Genomic DNA, 21,468 nt, shown 5'->3' on the forward strand with positions numbered 1-21,468 from the left:
CTGTGGTTACTGTAGTAAAACCATAGTTCATTTTTGTAAGGTAAGGTTAGGGTTAGGTTATGGGTTGCTTTAGGATGTCTCTGGGACTCTAAATAAACACAATAAACACACTGCAGTGATACTATAAGTTAGTATTTAATTATGAGTGTAAATAGCATCTAACAATTTGCAATTAGTGCAAAGAAGATGCTTTTTGTTGCTATTTATACTTATTAACACTTATTTACACTTAGTGTAAATAGCATCTATCTCTATTTATACTTAGTGTAAATAGCAACTATCGCAATCGCTGCTGCCTTTTAAAAAAATATTTAAGTGCCATCATAAAGAGGGAGAACTAGATGACAGATACGTTTCTACCAAACGGCATAAAAAAATCAATTTCCCCTGGTATTGTTTTTACCTAATTATTTATTCAAGCAGCACCTAATGGGAAAAACCTAAATATATAAATATATATTTTGATTTAGGCTCATGTGTTAGCATTTATAATTATGTAATATTTGTATCTATCTATCTATCTATATATCTATCTATATATATATATATATATATATATATATATATATATATATATATATATATATATATCTTTGCTTCCCCACGAAGAGTACCCCACGAAGGTCAATGTGTAATTCGCAACCTTAGTGGACCCTTTGGTAACCACATTAGAATCATTAAATAATGTTGTTCAGAGGACATACATTACTGTTGTCTTATTTTCTGAATAAAAAAAAAATCTGCATTCTGAAGTCTTAAGTCGACATCTCAAAAAGAAGACAGAAAAATTATGCATGACTCCTGAGGGCTTCCATATGTGCTGCTATGAACTTCTCAGTACTGTACGCAAATGAATCCTCTTGCAAAGATAAACAAGCACTGTATATTTCCACACAAGATTTATCACAGTTTCAGTAATGATTAAAACAATGGAAATTCAGATGGACAGTTGAAATGCTGATTTATTGCCCATTCATTTAGTTCTGATTCAAGAAATATCAAGTTATTTCATTAACAATTATCATTTAGCAGATTTACAAAAAGCAAATTGCTAATACTTTTCTCCATATTTGTCAGATGTCAGATGACCTTTCATTAATTTGTAATGATTAATGGGTAATACTTTACATTCTATTCATTTTGTTTTTTTTAGGTTCTATTTTTTAAGGTTCTATTAATAAAAGCATGAACTAAAAATGAAATCAAGCATAGCGTTAGTTCTGTCAGGTCATGTGAGTCAAGCTAGCAATCAGCTGACACTCAGTTGATTATGACGTATACCAATAAAATTCAGACACTTATCAGAGCGGTCCTATTAAAATGGATAGTTTAAAAATACCCATCCCAGTTTGAAAATGGCCACAGATTTGAAAACACCCATTATTGTTCTGCAGAGACCTATACTTGGAGATTGCCCGGAACAGAACCACACCCACAACACCAACAAATTGCTTCACCTCTATAAATGAATAAAAGTATTCTAGTATTCATATGACAGAAGTGATCCTGATTGAACAATATTTTTACAGAATTAATAAACTTGATGTTCATAATATATTTTATTGCTAGTTAATGTTGGGTCATAACACATAATGTATAAAATTTTTAATTTGAAATGTGTATTAGAAAATGTTGAAATTAACATTAACCAAGATTAATAAGTGCTGTAAAAGTATTGTTCATTGTTAGTTCATGTTAACTGATGCAGTTAATGTTAACAAATGCAATCTTAAGTGTTACCAAACAGTCTTATCTTTTTGTTTGTATCCTTCCAGTTCAAAAATGAAATAACAAAATAAATTATACAATATACTGTATAAAAACATTTTGGTTGGTATTTCCAGCTATAATAACATATTGTCATATATAATGTTACATGAAATAAAATTATTTGTATTGTACTATAATATTTTGGTAATACCACCCACCCCTAACTTTGTGCAATACTGAAGTATTTACAAGAGTATCAAAAAACTCTCAAGCTCTATGCACGTCTCAATAGACATATTTAGATGTCCTTGTTTTCTCTGAAGAGGCATGAAAATAAAGTGGGGGGAAAATGAACAAATATCTCCTCAGAGCATGACTGGCATCAGCGTATTTGTTTTTCAGTGAATGTTCCTCCCAACTCCAACAGGGCTCTGATCTCATTTGCCTCTCGGTATTGATTTTGCATTTAAGGATTAATGCAGAGTCTAATGGACAATCAGTCGGAATAGCACCCCACCTCCCTCTCAGCCTGCTTGGCATCAGGAGGAAGGGACCGGCTAGATCTATAATCAATTTGTTTTGCAGCAATGCTTGCTGTTGTTTTTGGCAAATTGTTGGCTTGTCTTTATTGCTTAAGGGTTGAAGATGCAAGATTGCTCCCAGAACTCGTAATTTTCATCAGAATTGGTTTCTGCAGGCAAACTATTTTTGTTTGTTAATTAAAGAAACAGTTCAACCCAAATTAAATTTGTCACCATTTCATTTACTGTACTCACATTTTGTTCCAACTCAATATTAATTTCTTGCGACAACAAAAGAAAACATAATATTTTGTATTCATCGTGTTTTGCTTTTGATGTCAAAACAAGAAAAGGCCTGCACACAATGCTTGTGCACATTGGATAAGCTGATAACAATGCTGGTAACGGTGTGTTTAGATGTGCCAATTGGTTTATGCTTAAACGACTTATTATGGAATCCACGGAGTGCTGATTAAAAAAGAATGAAGAAATATATTATCAAAAAAACATATAAATGCACAAATAAATAGACACATTTAAATGTGTTTATTTTATTCACGTTTAAAAATTATATTATATTTAACAATAAAATTGTGCTTTAATAAATCATGTATGAATTGTTTAAATTCATGTTTAAAGTATAATTAAATGTGACAATAAAATAGCACATTAATAAGTCATTTCTCAATGCACCTTTTAAATTGCATTTAAAAAAGCATTTGGCAATTGCTGTTCTTTATTCATTTGCCAGTTGCTTTTCTTCTTTTTTTACTTTGGCTTTTCTTTTTACATTTTACAATTGAGTTTAAAAATGCCATTGAACAGTTGACATGATGGAGCAACCAATGAACTTTCGACTCAGTTTTAAGACACACCCCCTCTCGCACATCCCACTCGAAACGTCTGTCACTGGATGGCTATTGATAGAGGTTTACAGTCTATGAAGCCCACCCAAATGAAACGGATGTGAGGCGTATCAGAAGTTAATGGTCTCTTGTCGCTGCTGCAGTTAAATGCTGAGGGAGGCCCTCCCCGAAATTGCACTGTGGTATGTGTCCAGAAAGGGAGCTGGTAACCGCGATGCCGTCAACAGAACCAATCAGCGCCACTGATTGAAAGCACATGGCAATGCTTCTCTGTGCTGCCTGACCTTCCAGTAATATATATATTTCATATGACTTTACTCTATGAACGCTCTCTCTGCCATATTTGTGAACAAACCCTCTATATACTGTACCTGGATCATCCACAACCATTGGGGTTAGATACAACTTTACTAAACTGTTTCTATTTATATAGCTTGATAAAGTGATACTGCTGTTCACTTACACAACCAGAAATTATTATTTTTTCTTTCAATTCAAATTATATCTTTTAAGTGACGTGGCTTCATTTCACACAATTCAAGCAGTATAGGAGGAGAGCAGGAGCATTTTTTATCATTTTTATTCAGAAAAATATTAAGCCTAAACCTTTGACATTTTACCTCAAATATCTATGACATGTTAGTTGCTATTTTTCATGTAAGATTGTGCATGTAAACATTTACATTTATAAGACCTGGCATAACACATCCAAAGGCGACATTTTGTAATTTTTTATTAAACGCAAGCACGAATGAGATTTGTACGATTTTTGTGGTTTACATACAAAATATTTATTGCACTTCCAGAAATTATACTTTTATGATTTTTATATATATATATATATATATATATATATATATATATATATATGTGGCAGGACGGGTTATCACCCCTCCCACTTGTTTGAGGTTTGGCCAATGGCCGGGCACCTGTTAGCGTATAAAGAGCACGGGCTACCAGTTCATTGATGTGCGTCATTTTCCGGGGCCGTGACGTCATCTGCGTGCCCTGCTGTTTTCATTGCTGGAGTGCAGTGTTGACTGTGTTGATCGTAAAGACCGCTAAAGCTGCTTATCCACTGGCTGTGCTGTCTACTGAGTGTGTACTCCTGGGAAGTCGAATGCGGACAATCGAGACAGGTAAGGGAAGGGTTGTGTGCGGCGCTTTTGGGGTACTTTTGAGTGGGTAACTGACTAATCTGTATGCTTCATGTAGTGTAAGCTCTATCGGCGTTTCCTGCCAATGAGTTTTGTCGGAGACATTTGGCTCCATCCACCGCATAGTTTGGGATAGTGATCCTGGGACAGCATGCTTTGCTGTGAGTATATTGCTCGAGCGTGAAGCTAAGGGTGAATTAATTGCAGTATAACATCTTCTGTTTCGTTTTAGGCATGCGCTAAGGGCAATAGCGGCGTTCGAATGAGTATGTGCTCTGTGCCTCATCATAATGTGCTGATTGCTCCAACACCTGCGCTTCAGCATAAGTGCTGTTTGCTTTGCTTCATCATAGACTGCTGTTCTGTTTCCACTGTTTATCCCGCATCCAGCACGGGACTGATACGCTGCTCACGAGCTCTCATGTGTCTTAAATTGAATGTTTTGTACTGGGCGCAGTGATTTATTTAGTGCTTGGGGTATCTTTTGTGTCTTTTGTTTATTTCTTTAATTGATTTCAATGGTCAAGCAAGTGTTAAATTTATATCTTCGTTTTGAATTTAATGGTGATTTAGAGAATTACTGTATTACAGTATTACTTATCAAAACAGTATAAATTTGTAACTCAAATTTGGTTGAGTTACACAGCCGAATCCATTTTGACCATTTGTTTTATTTTTGCTTTACGTTTATATTGTGTCTTGTCATTTTTTGGGGTTTTGAGTTGGGACCAACTGGTTGGTTCCTTCTCGGGATTGTATTAATTTATTATATTGTTGTATGTTGTTTTCTTTGCATACCCATGCTCTTTCTTAATGTCTTTTTCGTTTGTTGACAGGACCTGGGCACCGGGGGCAGACGAGTGATCTTTTGGTGGTGGCATACTCACTGTGTGTCGTGGTCTGCTCTGAGTGAGTTGCTGAGTGTGTGCTAGTGTGTGTGTGTGTGCACTGGTGAATAGTGATTTTTCCTAAGGGTGATATCGTGAGACTGCCCCTGTTGGTAAGCCCGGGTTCCTCTGTTGCCCACGATAAAATGAACAAGTGGATGAGAGTGATTGTTGGTCAATGCCTTTTTTAATTACTGTGTTTTTAACTAATTAATAAACTTTTTGTACGATTACCATGGTCTCTGATTCCGTCTATGATTAGGATCTGCGTGTGCCTTTAAGTTAGGGGTTGTTAAATTCTTGGGGTGAAATTCCTCAGGTGGCGTAGTCGGAAATAATATCAACCGGAGTTGAGCGTGGGTATAACTTTTTGCCCCGCCCGACTCCATCTATAATAGAGCTGCCCTCACGCGCTTTGCCACATTTGGCGTATAGTCGGCAGGGTTATCGTTGGACTGGGTCAGAGACAGTGGGTTTTCGGTGTGTTTGTATTGTCCTTATGGTTTTGATTTTTCTATTTTTGGAAACAGAACAGCAGCGTGGTGTAATTTCGGGGGTCTCCTTCTCTGGGGTGGTAAGTTTCATTTAAATTCTTTCAAAATGGAGGAAGAATTACAGGAGTTGCGGGAGTTGGTAGCTCAGTTAAGGGCTGATAATGCCAGGATGCAGCAGCTACAGAGCCTGTGGCTGGTGTTTCCGGGAGGTTGAAGCCTTGCCTAGCACCTCTACTGCTCCACCTGTAGTTCCCCAACTTTCTGGTGCTAGTGCACCGGAGCGATTGGTTTTGTGCCTCGAGGCGTCGGTGCCCGAAATTTAGTGGTAAATCTGGTGTAAGTATCGATGAATGGGTCGAGGAGGCACGGGCATGCATGAGAGCGTGGTATATGGGGATCGCTGAACAAGCTTTCTTTGTATTTGACCACTTGGAGGAGAGGCCCGAGAGGAGATTCGATATCGTCCTGAGGAAGAGCGTGGAGATCCTAATAAAATTATTAAAAGCGTTGCAAGAGCTTTATGGGTGTTCACAGTCATACGTCACGTTACAAGAGGCTTTCTTTTCAAGGAAGCAACAGGAAGGTGAAACCCTGTTGGAGTTCTCCCTTGCGCTCATGGCTCTTTTAGAAAGAGTTAAGACCCAAGCACCTAATGCTGTTGCAAATTCTGAAATTGTATTGCGGGATCAATTTGTGGAGCATGTATCCGATAATACTCTGCGGCGTGAGCTTAAACAATTGGTTCGTCGTCAGCCCACTATTACGTTATTAGGAGTCCGTGGAGAAGCAATTAGGTGGGAACGTGAGGGGATGCCCGGGGGTGCAAGGGGGCGTAGTCAGTCCGTCCCGGTAGCCTATGGTCTTCAGTATGGGGTAAGTGGGGGAACCTCCGCTGGTAGGCAGAATTCCCCACAACAGTCTGAGATGAGCGAACTGCGGGAAATGTTTCGACAGCAACAACAACAGTTAAACCAGCTCACACAGACCATTGCTCGTCTCCAAACCCCATACGTGCATAGTCGGTCACCGCGGTCGGGTCCGGTTATATGTAGACGGTGTCAGCGTCCGGGTCATTTTGCTCGGGAGTGCGATGGGGGGCGGGCTCCCCACGCCCTCCCAGCTTGTAGCCGGTCCCTCTACTAGTACACATGGACCACCGCATTCTCCTCGGCCGGCGGAAAACTAGCTCCCACCAGGTCGCAGAGTCACGACCTTGGTGGGGAGGTAGTTGACTCCCGTCCCACAGACGTACGTGGCCCATTCTCTCGCTTGATCTCTTCTTGTCCGCATTTAACTGTCTCCATAGGAGGAGTGTTAGTACCCTGTTTAGTGGACACCGGGTCAATGGTGTCGACTATTTCAGAAAGTTGTTTTCGTCAACACTTTGAGCCTTGGGGCGGGATCGTTTACAGGACTGTCAGTGGTTGCAGCTTCGAGCGGCTAATGGGCTGGAGATCCCGTACATCGGTTATTTGGAGTTAGATGTAGAAATGTGCGGCAGGTTGATTCACGGGGTGTGGTGTCCTGGTGGTTAGGGATCCTCCTGGTGGGCTGAGTGTAGATGTCCCCGGGTGCTGGGGATGAATATACTTGGCCGGTGCTACCGGGAGCTCTTTGGCCAGCATGGCTAGCGCTTTTGATCTCCCTGTGGTTATGCAGCTTCCAGGCGTGTCGAGGGCTTTTCAGTATTGTCAACACGTGAGTATAAAAGACCACTCCCGACAGGTGGGTGGGGTGAGGATGCGTGGGCGTAGGGTGCAACGCATTCCTGGGGGTACCATTAAGTGGGTTGCTACAACCTGTTCGGCCCAATACGAGGGCCGAACTGTGTTGTTTGAGCCCCCGAGTCAGGCCTTCCTGCTGGGCTCTTGGCCTCACCAGCCTTGGTACAGGTAAATCGAGGTACTGCATATGTGCCCGTGGTAAATGTTGGGGCAGCTGATGTAGTGCTCCGCCCTACCACAGTGGTGGGAAGTATGAAGGAGGTTTACTTAGTTAACCTGCCACGGGGGTCGTTGAAGTTAAGGCCACAGTTGCCACCGTACAGTCCCACAGTGCAGGGGGAGTCTCCTTCGTTCGACCAGATTCAGTCCCTTGACTTATCCATTCTGCCTGCAGCAGAGCAGGATCAGGTTAGGAATTTTTTACGGAAGTATCAAGCGGTGTTCTCTTGCCATGAGGGAGATTTAGGTTGCACCCGTTTAATCTCTCATGATATACCGGTGCTGGACGACGCCTCTGTGCGCTAGCGGTATAGGCGCATTCCTCCTTCGAATATGAGGTAGTTAAAACTCATATTAACCAATTGTTGGAAGCCGGTATAGTTCGTGAGAGCAGTAGTCCGTATGCATCGCCTATCGTGTTGGTGAAGAAAAGGATGGTAGTCTACGCATGTGCGTAGACTACCGTCACCTGAATGCCAAAACTAGGAAGGATGCCTTTCCCTCCCCGCATTGAGGAATCGTTAGATTCGTTGTCCGAGGCCCGCTGGTTCTCCACATTGGATTTAGCCAGCGGTACCTACAGGTTCCGGTGACAGAACACGATAGGTCGAAAACCGCATTCTGCACACCCTTCGGGCTATTTGAATTCAACCGTATGCCGTTCGGCCTCTGCAGCGCCAAGCACGTTCCAGAGGTTGATGGAGCGCTTGTTCGGTGACCAGCAATGTCAGTCACTCTTGTTATACCTTGATGACATCGTTGTATTCTCTACCTCAGTAGCCCAGCATCTACAAAGGCTGGAAATGGTCTTGGACCGTTTAGAGAGAGAAGGGCTTAAGGCAAATTTGCAGAAATGCGCTTTTTTCAAACGTGAGGTAAGGTACTTAGGGCATGTCATTTCGGCTCAGGGAGTAGCGACCGATCCGGGCAAAATTGAGGCTGTGGCACAGTGGCGTTGCCCAACAACTGTCTCTGAATTGAGGACATTTCTGGGGTTCGCGAGCTACTACCGGCGCTTTGTTGAGGGTTTTGCCAAGATGGCGGCACCTTTACATAGACTGGTGGCTGAGGTTGTTGGGGGTAAGTCAGGGAAGAGGAAGGGGCAGAGTTTAGTTCAGGTGTGGACCTAACAGTGTCAGGTGTCGTTTGAGGCTTTGAAGGGTAAGTTAGTCTCCGCACCTGTGCTAGCTTATCGGATTTCTCCCGAACCTTCATATTGGAGGTAGATGCTAGCCAGGGGGCTTAGGCGCTGTACTCTCCCAAGAATGCGACGGAAAGGTGCGACCCATAGCTTATGCTAGCAGAAGCTTGAGGCCCACTGAGCGTAACATGAACAACTACAGTTCCATGAAATTGGAGTTTCTGGCGCTTAAGTGGGCCATGGTGGAGAAATTCAGGGAATACTTGTTGGGACATAAGTGCCTGGTGTTTACTGATAATAACCCCTTGAGTCATTTGACCACGGCCAAGCTTGGGGCCACGGAACAGCGCTGGGCAGCTGAGCTAGCTGCCTTTGATTTCGAGGTGAGGTATAGGTCCGGGAGGAGTAATGGCAATCGCGGATGCCCTGTCCCGACAGAACCCCGTTAATCTGGGTGATGTTGAGGGCTTGGCCGCTGGTATCCCGGTGCCTGAGTCCCTACAGCAAGCCGTGAGACCAGATGGCGTGGTGCAGGCCATTGCCAACGAGATGACTGTCTTACCTAGTTATTCTGTTTCTGACTTGTGCGTTATGCAGGAAGTTGATTCCATCATTGGACCAGTGTTGCAGTTCTGGGGACGGGGTAAGCGTCCCATGCCTGAAGAACGGCGCCAGTTGGCTAAGCCCATTCTCACATTGCTGCAACAGTGGGACCGATTTGTGAGGAAGGAGGGAGTATTGTATCGGCAAGTTTTCCGTCCTGATGGGGAGAAGATTGTTACCAGTTAATATTGCCGGAGGTAATGAAGCAGGAAGTTTTAGAGCAGCTGCATCAACAGCACGGTCATCAGGGAGTCGAACGGACTAGTGAGTTGATTAGACGTCGGTGTTACTGGCCGAGTATGTTTGCAGATATTACTCGCTGGTGCAAGGAGTGTGAACGGTGCCAGCTTGCGAAGGAGAGTCAACCGGTGGCACGGGGCTATATGGGCCATTTGTTGGCTTCTAGACCTAACGAGGTCTTGGCCATCGATTTCACGGTACTTGAACCTTCTCTGTCAGGCCAGGAGAACATTTTGGTCATGACTGATGTATTCAGTAAGTTCTCCATGGCAATACCTACCCGTGACCAGCGAGCCGAGACAGTGGCTCTGGTTCTGGTTGAGGAGTGGTTCTTTAAGTTTGGGGTCCCGGGCAGTATTCATTCCGACCAAGGTCGCAACTTTGAATCTGCCCTGATTCGGCAGCTCTGTGAACTGTATCACATTAAGAAGTCTCGTACTACACCGTACCATCCGGCCGGGAATGGCCAATGTGAGCGGTTCAATCGCACGTTGTATACCTTGTTGCGTACCCTGCCTGGCCCTAGGAAGAGGGACTGGGCTTCATGTTTATCGCAGGTACTCTTCTGTTACAACACCACCCCTCACCAGGGGACAGGAGAGTCTCCTTATTACTTGATGTTCGGTCAAGAACCTAGGTTGCCGGTGGACTTTCTGCTGGGAAATGTGTCAGAACCAATGGCAGGTAGTGTTCAGAGTTGGATCGTGGAACATGGAAAGCGGTTACAGGTTGCCTTTCAGGGGGCAAGGGAACGCCTGAATGCAGCTGCGGATCGTCGAAAGGAACGACATGACTTACATGTTCGTGACTTACCTTTGTCGAAGGGTCAGCTTGTTTACCTACTGAGATCATTCGTTTAAGGGGCGGCATAAGATTGCAGACTTGTGGAGCCCGGTGTTGTTTCAAGTGGTTCATCCTCCGGAGGCGGGAGGTGTAGTGTATACTATCGCACCTGTGGAGGATCCAAGTAAGGTCCGATGCGTCCACCGCTCGTTATTGAAGGCTTGTGGCCGGAAAGAGGTCCTGCCAGACGGTCAGCTTGGGGCTGGGGTAGAAGTTCAGGAAGAACCGCCGGTAGATGAGGCAGATGATGTTGACTTGGTTGTGCTTGTGCCGGAGACCCCTGGCGTTGCTCGAGCGACTGGTCGTCTGGCATGCGACAATCCTGGTACGAATCGAGTGCCATTGGATCCTTCCCTTATAGGTGCAGATGGAGGAGAGTCAGGTGACCTGGGCAGGGGACCGGTGGTGTCTCTTGGTTCCCAGGGTGATATGGTGGTTGCCCCTCGGCGGACAGGTCGAGTTGGAGCCGGTCGGCATGGAAACTTGCACCATCTTCCCGGAGAGTAGGTGAGATAGGAAGTAGGGTCGCTAGTCGGCTCTGAGTTAACTACTCCTGACATCCTGTTTAGGCCTTGGTCATGAGTGATGTTGGTGGCTCTGTATTGAGTCTATCGTCGGGCGCCGATACAGAATGGAGGGAAGATTGTGGCAGGACGGGTTATCACCCCTCCCACTTGTTTGAGGTTTGGCCAATGGCCGGGCACCTGTTAGCGTATAAAGAGCACGGGCTACCAGTTCATTGATGTGCGTCATTTTCCGGGGCCGTGACGTCATCTGCGCGCCCTGCTGTTTTCATTGCTGGAGTGCAGTGTTGACTGTGTTGATCGTAAAGACCGCTAAAGCTGCTTATCCACTGGCTGTGCTGTCTACTGAGTGTGTACTCCTGGGAAGTCGAATGCGGACAATCGAGACAGGTAAGGGAAGGGTTGTGTGCGGCGCTTTTGGGGTACTTTTGAGTGGGTAACTGACTAATCTGTATGCTTCATGTAGTGTAAGCTCTATCGGCGTTTCCTGCCAATGAGTTTTGTCGGAGACATTTGGCTCCATCCACCGCATAGTTTGGGATAGTGATCCTGGGACAGCATGCTTTGCTGTGAGTATATTGCTCGAGCGTGAAGCTAAGGGTGAATTAATTGCAGTATAACATCTTCTGTTTCGTTTTAGGCATGCGCTAAGGGCAATAGCGGCGTTCGAATGAGTATGTGCTCTGTGCCTCATCATAATGTGCTGATTGCTCCAACACCTGCGCTTCAGCATAAGTGCTGTTTGCTTTGCTTCATCATAGACTGCTGTTCTGTTTCCACTGTTTATCCCGCATCCAGCACGGGACTGATACGCTGCTCACGAGCTCTCATGTGTCTTAAATTGAATGTTTTGTACTGGGCGCAGTGATTTATTTAGTGCTTGGGGTATCTTTTGTGTCTTTTGTTTATTTCTTTAATTGATTTCAATGGTCAAGCAAGTGTTAAATTTATATCTTCGTTTTGAATTTAATGGTGATTTAGAGAATTACTGTATTACAGTATTACTTATCAAAACAGTATAAATTTGTAACTCAAATTTGGTTGAGTTACACAGCCGAATCCATTTTGACCATTTGTTTTATTTTGCTTTACGTTTATATTGTGTCTTGTCATTTTTTGGGGTTTTGAGTTGGGACCAACTGGTTGGTTCCTTCTGGGATTGTATTAATTTATTATATTGTTGTATGTTGTTTTCTTTGCATACCCATGCTCTTTCTTAATGTCTTTTTCGTTTGTTGACAGGACCTGGGCACCGGGGGCAGGCGAGTGATCTTTTGGTGGTGGCATACTCACTGTGTGTCGTGGTCTGCTCTGAGTGAGTTGCTGAGTGTGTGCTAGTGTGTGTGTGTGTGCACTGGTGAATAGTGATTTTTCCTAAGGGTGATATCGTGAGACTGCCCCTGTTGGTAAGCCCGGTTCCTCTGTTGCCCACGATAAAATGAACAAGTGGATGAGAGTGATTGTTGGTCAATGCCTTTTTTTAATTACTGTGTTTTTAACTAATTAATAAACTTTTTGTACGATTACCATGGTCTCTGATTCCGTCTATGATTAGGATCTGCGTGTGCCTTTAAGTTAGGGGTTGTTAAATTCTTGGGGTGAAATTCCTCAGGTGGCGTAGTCGGAAATAATATCAACCGGAGTTGAGCGTGGGTATAACTTTTTGCCCCGCCCGACTCCATCTATAATAGAGCTGCCCTCACGCGCTTTCCCACATATATATAAGATTACAATCACATGATATATATATTTCTTTTTTATTAAAAGAGGAATGAGTACTATATATTTATAATAGGTACTATAATTAGGGAGAAGCATAAAAAAATATTTTTTCTGCACTTTGGAGTTAATGTTGTTGCCCATGTGGATTGCAGTTTCATTTGTGCATTCTAGTTTTTTAGTTTTTTTTAGACACAAGTCAGGTTGAGAAGACCACCTCAGCTCCTCTGGGTTCTGCAGCACCTGTGCTGCCTCTGCACCTGAGGTCTCTGCAGATGCAGTTTATCCCCCCCTTCTTCTCCCTCTCCCCAGTGGGGTCTTATCTTTGCAATTCTGCAGCTAGAATCTAAACCACATTGCCCGTGGCTAAGTCTGGCTCTGCCATCTCAAATGTTCCAGATTGTTTCCCCTCTAGTTCCTCATCAGCAACGTTTGGCTGTGAGGCACAAGGTTGCAGCCTCTCTGATCAATACTGCTCAGATTCAGGATGCTATTCCACTTTGATCCTGCCTGTGGCATAGACACATTGATTCTTTAAAGGGATAGTTCACCAGAAATGGAAAATGTTGGCATCATTTACTCTTCCAAATGTCATTCTTTTCTTTCTTTAATTATTCAGTGGTAAACAAAGGGAGAAATTCTAAAGAATTTACTGGTTGTTCTTTTCCATGCCATTACAATTAATGTTGACTGGAGCTTTTAAGCTTCATAAAGGACACACAAAAAACACTATAGAAGTATCATAAAAATGCTCTATTAGACTTCTCTGATATTAACTGAATTAATTATTTAGTCGCAGCATTTAAAAGACCATTGGATGTGAAAAATATCAGTAAATAACAACTTTAATTCCTAGCATAAAGCTATCATATGGTTGTAAGAAGATTTGCAGTTATGCATGAGTCAAATGGATTTCTTCTATGATACATTTATGATATGCTGTTTTTTGAGGTTGCCAACCAGTCGTCATTCACTTCACATCATGACTGGCCAGGATATTCTTTCTATATTCATGTTTTGTGTTCTACAGAAGAAAGTAATAGGGTTTGAAGTGTCATGAGTAAAATGATGACAGAATTTTTACTTTCTGTTGAACTTAGCCTTTAACACACTCCCATTGTTCCAACTCCAGTGGCGGAGCTGCTCGAGTCATGCGCTCACCTGCAATCCAAACCAAATCATGCATATCCCATTATTCAGAGAAGTAGGTCACAGTTTATATACCACTGGCTCAAAAACTAAATATAGTTCTCCATATCTGGGGTATGAGGAGAGACAAAAATGTTTTTATAACATCAATTGAGAGACTAAGGAGAGGGACTTATGCCACTTATGGCTGATCCCTCCAGAAAAACTGAGGGGTCTGACCAGGACAGTCTTGTTGTGAGGGCCATATTGCTGCCACTATCCCACACACAGTGACTCAGAGGTCATTTAGATCACATCTCAAGGCTCTTTAGAGGGACTTGCCAAAAGCAAATTCAGTGGCCAATTGTTCACCTTACTGTGTTTTGTCCAGTCTGAAAGCACTCACACGTTTATAGACTGCATTTCTCTACACAAATACAACTGGCAATCTCTCTTGAAAGGAAAAGGGGAGGACAGCATCCATTGTCAGTCCACTTTCCACCTGCCATTTTTCTCAGATTGTGTCTCTTCTAGGGTTTACACCAACTAAACGACACCTGTTGTGTCCTCCCTTACCCTTTCAGAGAGACTTTAGGTTGAACGTGTATGGAGAAACACATTCTATGAATGTATGAGGGCTTTCTGACTAGTCGTTGATTAGACAATTAGCTCTGCCACTAGTTGATTAATTCAGTCTATGTCGACCAGTTGTGAAAAAAAAAATTAACGATGTTTTATGATGAAAAAATTTAGGCCAGTTTTAAATATAAAGTGTTGCGGTGCTTTTGTCCATCTGTATATTGATATATGTTCATTTCCCTTAAGGGTTGGAAACTAGCTATTCTCTCTCTTCTTCATTCCAAAACAAGTGAGCTTGACATATTACATCCTTGTGGCAGAGCGGAGGGCGGGGCCGGGTCGTGATCCTACACACCCGGTCCCGTATTAGGCTAATCAAGCCTCCGTAAACTATCTCTCTCTCCCGCATGATCCTCTGCAGTCGACCATTATCCCTCACGGATAAACAGTGAAAATTACTGAGTGCGAATTTGGACAATTATTTGGCTGCACCGGTGCGATTGGCAGCTGATCTTACACCCAAAGTTATGAATTTATTATTGCAACCTACAATCAGAAGAAAAACTCCCTGATGCATCTTGCATCATATACTAAGTACTTTTAAAAGAGGCACGTTGGTTAGTTTTGCATTCAAAGCGTAATTTTCTCAGTCCCACGTGGCTGCAAGTGCTCTCCTCTTCTCTCTTTCACATAAACACAAAGACAGAGATAGTGAAAATATACCAGGTGAAGATGGTTTAAGCAGAGATTCTTGCTTGTAGGCCTATCTGTTAGAATGACAGACAGTGTTCTGAATAATTAATTATTGATGGATGATGTTTTAACCTCTCAAACGCAAGATCCTGAGAATAATAGCGAGTCAAAATAAAAATGCATGATCCATAAAATGCACGATACCAGTAAACAGCATGTCAGCTTCCTCATCTAACTCGATGTGATAAGCAAAATCTCAAACATAACAAAATAACCAAGAAATGTCACTCTAACAATAAGAGCCTTTTTGCACAACTGCGAGAGGGTGACAGCACACCAAACTTAAAGTGCTCTGCTTCTAACGGAGGTGTGCATTGTAACATTATAAACACACACTGCCAGACTGCAAAAACCTATTAAAACTGCATATCCTGTTGAAATGTTCACACTTTATAATGAGACTACCAAGCAGCTGCATGACATCATGCTTATGCAAATTCCAGATAAATAAACATTCCAAAAAAATAAACAAATATTGTTATTTATCATCATATTATTTTAATCTGTCATTATTCTTTTGCATTTTTTCCTAATTAAATTTTTGCATACAGCCCTGATTTGTCCTGAAATTTGTGTAGTACCTTTTTGTTTTTTTTTAGTCCCTTTTTAATTTTGTATTTGTGTTTCAGAGGCAGCATAAGGTTTAATAAAGTTTATTTCACATTAATGAGGATGTACGCATCATTGTATTTATACACAATATACATATAATACACAACACAAAATGTACACAATATTAGGCAAGTGGTTTTAATGTTGTGGCTGATCGGTGTATGCGTAGAGGTGTGTATCTTATTGTGAGGTAATTGGTTACATTCAGCACTATTAGGAGAAAGTATGTTTTTTTTAGTTTTTTTTTACTAGTGTGAGGCTCTTTACTATAACGCATCATTTGAAAAACAATATATTTTAACACTTGTATTACAGACCCATCTACATTTCAACACTTGTTTCATCATGATTAGCTTGCGTGGTAGCTCACCTGATATAGTGTTGGACCTGATATAATGTTCAAGCCCAGCCAAGCATGCAAACTGGCATGTGAGACGAAAGTGTCATCGAAGTAGGTCTGCATGATTTTAGCAAAAATCATAATTGTCGATTATTGCCCTTGATATTGTAAATGCGATTATTAATGTTGATTAAAATATTAAATTAAACTGTGACATCACAAAGTAAGCAATTGTGCTGTTCAGAGTAGCAGATTTCAATGGTGGATATGAGCTGCGCTTCAGTTTCTTTTAAGCATCTTTTAAGCATTATATTGTATTGTATTTTAGATTGTAATAATGTTTGTTAAGGTAAGGCAAATACAATTTATTTTAAATGTATATGTATGGTATATAATAAATTCAATTATTGCTAAATTACTGCTTAAATTATTAGTCAACGTTCAGTAAACCCTTTCATGGAGAGACAGGGGACCATTCATCCTGTTAGATCTTCAATGGTGATCTTGTTCATGTAAGACCATCGTTAGATAATTTTTGGCCTCAATGGATGCACTTTGGAAATTAAAAACAGTCATTTTCTTTCGGAGTTTGTGCGATTCGTGAAAATGTTAAATCTATCAATACCAGCTGCGTGGCAATTGGATTTTATTAGAGCAGACGCGATAACAACGATGGTGATTCCTGATATGCTATTCATGCCATATTCTTTATGTTGTCTACACCGCCAAAACACACTTAGAACAGTTAATTACTTTATTGCTATTTTGTTCAAATCACATTCACATTGGCCTACTTATTAACACGACAAAACAAAACTGTTATTACATTTTTAATAAATTGTACACAGAAATCGGGCAACGTGACAAACTCCCCCATTACACTGCTGTCACTCACTGCAGGTTTATGTTAGTGATGTAGCATTAGGACACTATTGGTTAGGTTTAGGTGTTTGTTAAGGGTAAGGATGTTTGTTCTGTTTACCTCACATTTGATTTTAGGACAATATTGGTTAAGTTTAAGGTGAGAGGGGTACGCTTTACTCATTAAAACCTCCATCTAACCTTAAAAACCTTGTCTGATTATAACACAGTTTTACTCACCCCTCGCTGGACATTTCACTGGGAAACTTCAACAAAACATGTAATGAAGAACATATTTTCGTTTTGCAAAAATGTTGTCACGATCACGTTATTTTCATGAGATAAGGCTGCAACATGAACTAACAATGAAAAATGTATTTACAGCATTTATTAATCTTGGTTAATGATAATTCATAAAGATACAATTGATCATTGTTAGTTCATGTTAATTCATAATATGTCCCATCTGCGTTGACGGAATATTGCACATAAGGGAACCATTAAAAGAACTGAAAGTCATGAATATCGTGCCAACTCTAAGCAGCAGTGTCTTTTTTTGAGATTTCCCATCTGAAATCTCAACCACAGGTGAAAAAGCACAACCAGTTAAAAAAATCAGAGGGCATTTTAATTCATAGCACATTCTTTCGAGCACTGACTTCTCTGCATTACAAGAGTCATATGTTTGACTCTGAATGGGCCACTCTGCCTTGATTAATATTGAAACTTTAATAGCTTCTGGTCTGAAATTATATACAAGCCACATTCTGCTCACTTACCATCCCTGAATATGTATGAAAAGTCATCAAATTTAATGGCGTTTTAACTTTCCCTAATGCAAAACACATTGTCAGGGTGTCTGTTGGGAGGAATACAGGAAAATATTTGATCTGCCCTTTGCAAAAACATGGATAACCGATGCTATGAATGCTGATCGCACGTGTGCAGTATCGCAGCTGTATTTCATGCAGAGGCCCACATAGAATTCAGCCACTGTGATTAGAAATGCTGACATCATAGAAAGCTCTAACAATTAAACAGGGAACCAATCAAGAAGTTGTTTAAAATGGTGGAGGACATTGCGGTTTCTATAGTGATCGACTCTTGAGCACCGGATACCGTGAAATAGGGAGAAAAACCCCAGCTTGGATGCTATTTTTACACTGAGAAACCTGACCTTCAGAAAGCTGACAGCATCTCTGCTTGGGTGTAACAGGTGATTGAACACGCTCCACCTCTCTTTCTCTCTCTCTCTCTCTCTCTCTCTCTCTCTCTCTCTCACACACACACACACACACACACACATTTTTTATGACCATACTCAGTTTTTCCTAATTTTTGTATTTATTTATTTGTTCATTGAACTGTTGTATATAAGCAATATCACACTCGCAATCGTGCTATATGGCCCTAAAGCAGCACTGCTGTGATATCGCACTCTTGCTCGTTTTAAATATATATTGAATGTGCTGAAAAACACCTGTGTGAACTTGAAGGAAACTTACTTCATACATTCATTAAAATGTACCTTGGGAAAAGTTGGTTAAATGTAATTACAAGATGACATTTAAATTTGATTATTTGTGCATTCATACATTCATTTCTTCCCAAATATCTAAAACGTTTTTGTGACTGAAGTGCATGAAGTCTGTGATTCTGTATATGTTTTCTGCATCACGGAAATCATAGTCTATCATGGTCAATCGTTACTCTATATTATATTTGAGAATTGACTTACTTATATGTAAGTGGAAGTTTCAATTCTGGTACATGGTTTGTTAAAACAAGGAATTCTAAAATAATAAAATGGAAAACATGGAATTTGGAAACAAAATAAAATAAAAAAAACACTGGCCCTGATTTACTAAAGGTTTGCATTTTAGCACGCAATCTTTTAAAGATTGTGTCTTTCAGATGCGCAAAATAACAAGAGAATAAAATAACTGCATAAAGTCTTTTAGATGCAAATTATGCCTTTTCTGTTTAAATTGTTCTGGAATCCATGTTAAATGTTTTAATTCAATGTTATGAACAAATTGTGTTTAATCAAATACATACTATACAGCTTTAATCAAATGAAAATAAAATATGTTTCAACAATATATATATATATTATAGTATATATTAGTGTTGTCACGGTACCAAAATTTCAGTAGTTGGTACCAATACCATTGAAATTTCACGGTACTCGATACCATTTTCGGTACCAAAGCAAAAACAGGTTACTAAACAACACTCTTTTATTAACAAAGTTAACAAAACATTAGCAGCAGAACTAAGAACAGAAATATGCACTTAAATAAGATTTGCTTCAACTTTTGCAACTTCTACTTTAAGTTTTTACCAAGTACTAAAAAAACCCCTAAAGAAACAAGCATACAATAGAATGAATAAAAAAACATTTCTAAACTAATGTGCAAAGTGCTCTCGTATTAATAAAGCTGCATATTGCAATTTTTCTTCACGATAAGAAATGCACAGTGACAAATATTATGATTAAATAAGTCACAAGCCATCGCGTTGTAATCTAGCTGAATTAAGCGTCCGCGCTCGAGGGATGAGCGTCTCCGAGGCAGAGTCTCTCTCAGCCGGGTGCAGTTTCAATCTCTCCCTTTAGATCGGGACATTCGCGCAACTCATTGAGTTTACCACACAGAGAAATGCAAGTTTCTGAGTTTAAAGTTATTAACATGACCTGCTTCTGTATTATTTGAACTTTAATAAAGCTATAACACATTAATTATAACTGCATTTGTAACGCCAAGATGTTTCCTTTAAAAGAGCTCCGGCTCCGCTTATGCAAAAACGAGACTGCTTCTGAATTTATTTATTTTGAGGTTTTTTATAATTCCCTAATACTTTGGATCTACATAAAATGAAGCTGTGAAAGTTTAGAGTGCATCTTGACTGTGATCTGTGTAATTATTCCGCTCCTACAGTCAGGCGTGATCTGCAGTGCTGCTCTCGCGCGTCATTATTACAGTTTAATATGATTTCATTTTACACTAAATTAGATCAAACGACTATTAGACAATGATAATTTTTCTCATCATTTTTTATTTTCTAAAGATAATGTCGTCTAATCGTTTTCAGCCCTAATGCAAATGCTTTTAAACTAACCTGCTTTGGTTGCTTGAATTAATCAGGGTGTCTTGTCTTTCAGGTGCTTTATTAAGTTCGATGTGTTTCCTCCTTTCGTCAGAAAATTGCGAAAGCACCGTTTACAAATAGGTTTTTGCTGATCTATGATGTTTCCCTTTTCATCAGCTTCAAATTCAAAGAATTTCCAAACCTGGCTTTTTCCACTTTTCTTTTCGACAAGATTCAGTTGAGACTCCGCAGCATCAGCAGCTACTTTGCTTGTCATCATATTTTGCTTGTTGTGAGAGTTCAAAAGTTCCCCACTCTGCACCCGGTACCCGGTACTCCGGTACCTTCAGAAATTCTGGTATCGTAAACATTTTTTTGTTTCAGTACCGACTTGGTACCGGAGTACCGGTATTTTTGACAACACTAATATATACACTCACCTAAAGGATTATTAGGAACACCTGTTCAATTTCTCATTAATGCAATTATCTAATCAACCAATCACATGGCAGTTGCTTCAATGCATTTAGGGGTGTGGTCCTGGTCAAGACAATCTCCTGAACTCCAAACTGAATGTCAGAATGGGAAAGAAAGGTGATTTAAGCAATTTTGAGCGTGGCATGGTTGTTGGTGCCAGACGGGCCGGTCTGAGTATTTCACAATCTGCTCAGTTACTGGGATTTTCATGCACAACCATTTCTAGGGTTTACAAAGAATGGTGTGAAAAGGAAAAACATCCAGTATGCGGCAGTCCTGTGGGCGAAAATGCCTTGTTGATGCTAGAGGTCAGAGGAGAATGGGCCGACTGATTCAAGCTGATAGAAGAGCAACTTTGCCTGAAACAACCACTCATTACAACCGAGGTATGCAGCAAAGCATTTGTGAAGCCACAACACGCACAACCTTGAGGCGGATGGGCTACAACAGCAGAAGACCCCACCGGGTACCACTCATCTCCACTACAAATAGGAAAAAGAGGCTACAATTTGCAAGAGCTCACCAAAATTGGACAGTTGAAGACTGGAAAAATGTTGCCTGGTCTGAAGAGTCTCGATTTCTGTTGAGACATTCAGATGGTACAGTCAGAATTTGGCGTAAACAGAATGAGAACATGGATCCATCATGCCTTGTTACCACTGTGCAGGCTGGTGGTGGTGGTGTAATGGTGTGGGGGATGTTTTCTTGGCACACTTGAGGCCCCTTAGTGCCAATTGGGCATCGTTTAAATGCCACTGCCTAGCTGAGCATTGTTTCTGACCAGGTCCATCCCTTTATGGCCACCATGTACCCATCCTCTGATGGCTACTTCCAGCAGGATAATGCACCATGTCACAAAGCTTGAATCATTTCAAATTGGTTTCTTGAACATGACAATGAGTTCACCATACTAAAATGGCCCCCACAGTCACCAGATCTCTACCCAATAGAGCATCTTTGGGATGTGGTGGAACGGGAGC

At 41.1% G+C, this 21,468-nt stretch overlaps 1 protein-coding gene and 2 long non-coding RNA genes across 4 annotated transcripts in view; 2 read left to right on the forward strand and 1 right to left on the reverse strand.

Moving 5' to 3' along the window:
* The window catches only part of lrfn5a (leucine rich repeat and fibronectin type III domain containing 5a), a 106,489-nt gene that overhangs the window by 60,251 nt on the left and 24,770 nt on the right, over window positions 1–21,468 (reverse strand). The window lies entirely within an intron of this gene.
* On the forward strand, window positions 4,105–4,502 carry LOC127656547 (uncharacterized). Its single transcript, XR_007972180.1, has 3 exons — window positions 4,105–4,236; window positions 4,313–4,415; window positions 4,487–4,502. It is a non-coding gene; the product is annotated as an uncharacterized LOC127656547 (long non-coding RNA).
* Window positions 11,166–11,585, forward strand: LOC127656546 (uncharacterized). The gene is made up of 3 exons (XR_007972179.1): window positions 11,166–11,319; window positions 11,396–11,498; window positions 11,570–11,585. It is a non-coding gene; the product is annotated as an uncharacterized LOC127656546 (long non-coding RNA).

Source organism: Xyrauchen texanus, chromosome 16 (genome assembly GCF_025860055.1).
Source record: "Xyrauchen texanus isolate HMW12.3.18 chromosome 16, RBS_HiC_50CHRs, whole genome shotgun sequence".
Lineage (NCBI taxonomy): Eukaryota > Metazoa > Chordata > Actinopteri > Cypriniformes > Catostomidae > Xyrauchen > Xyrauchen texanus.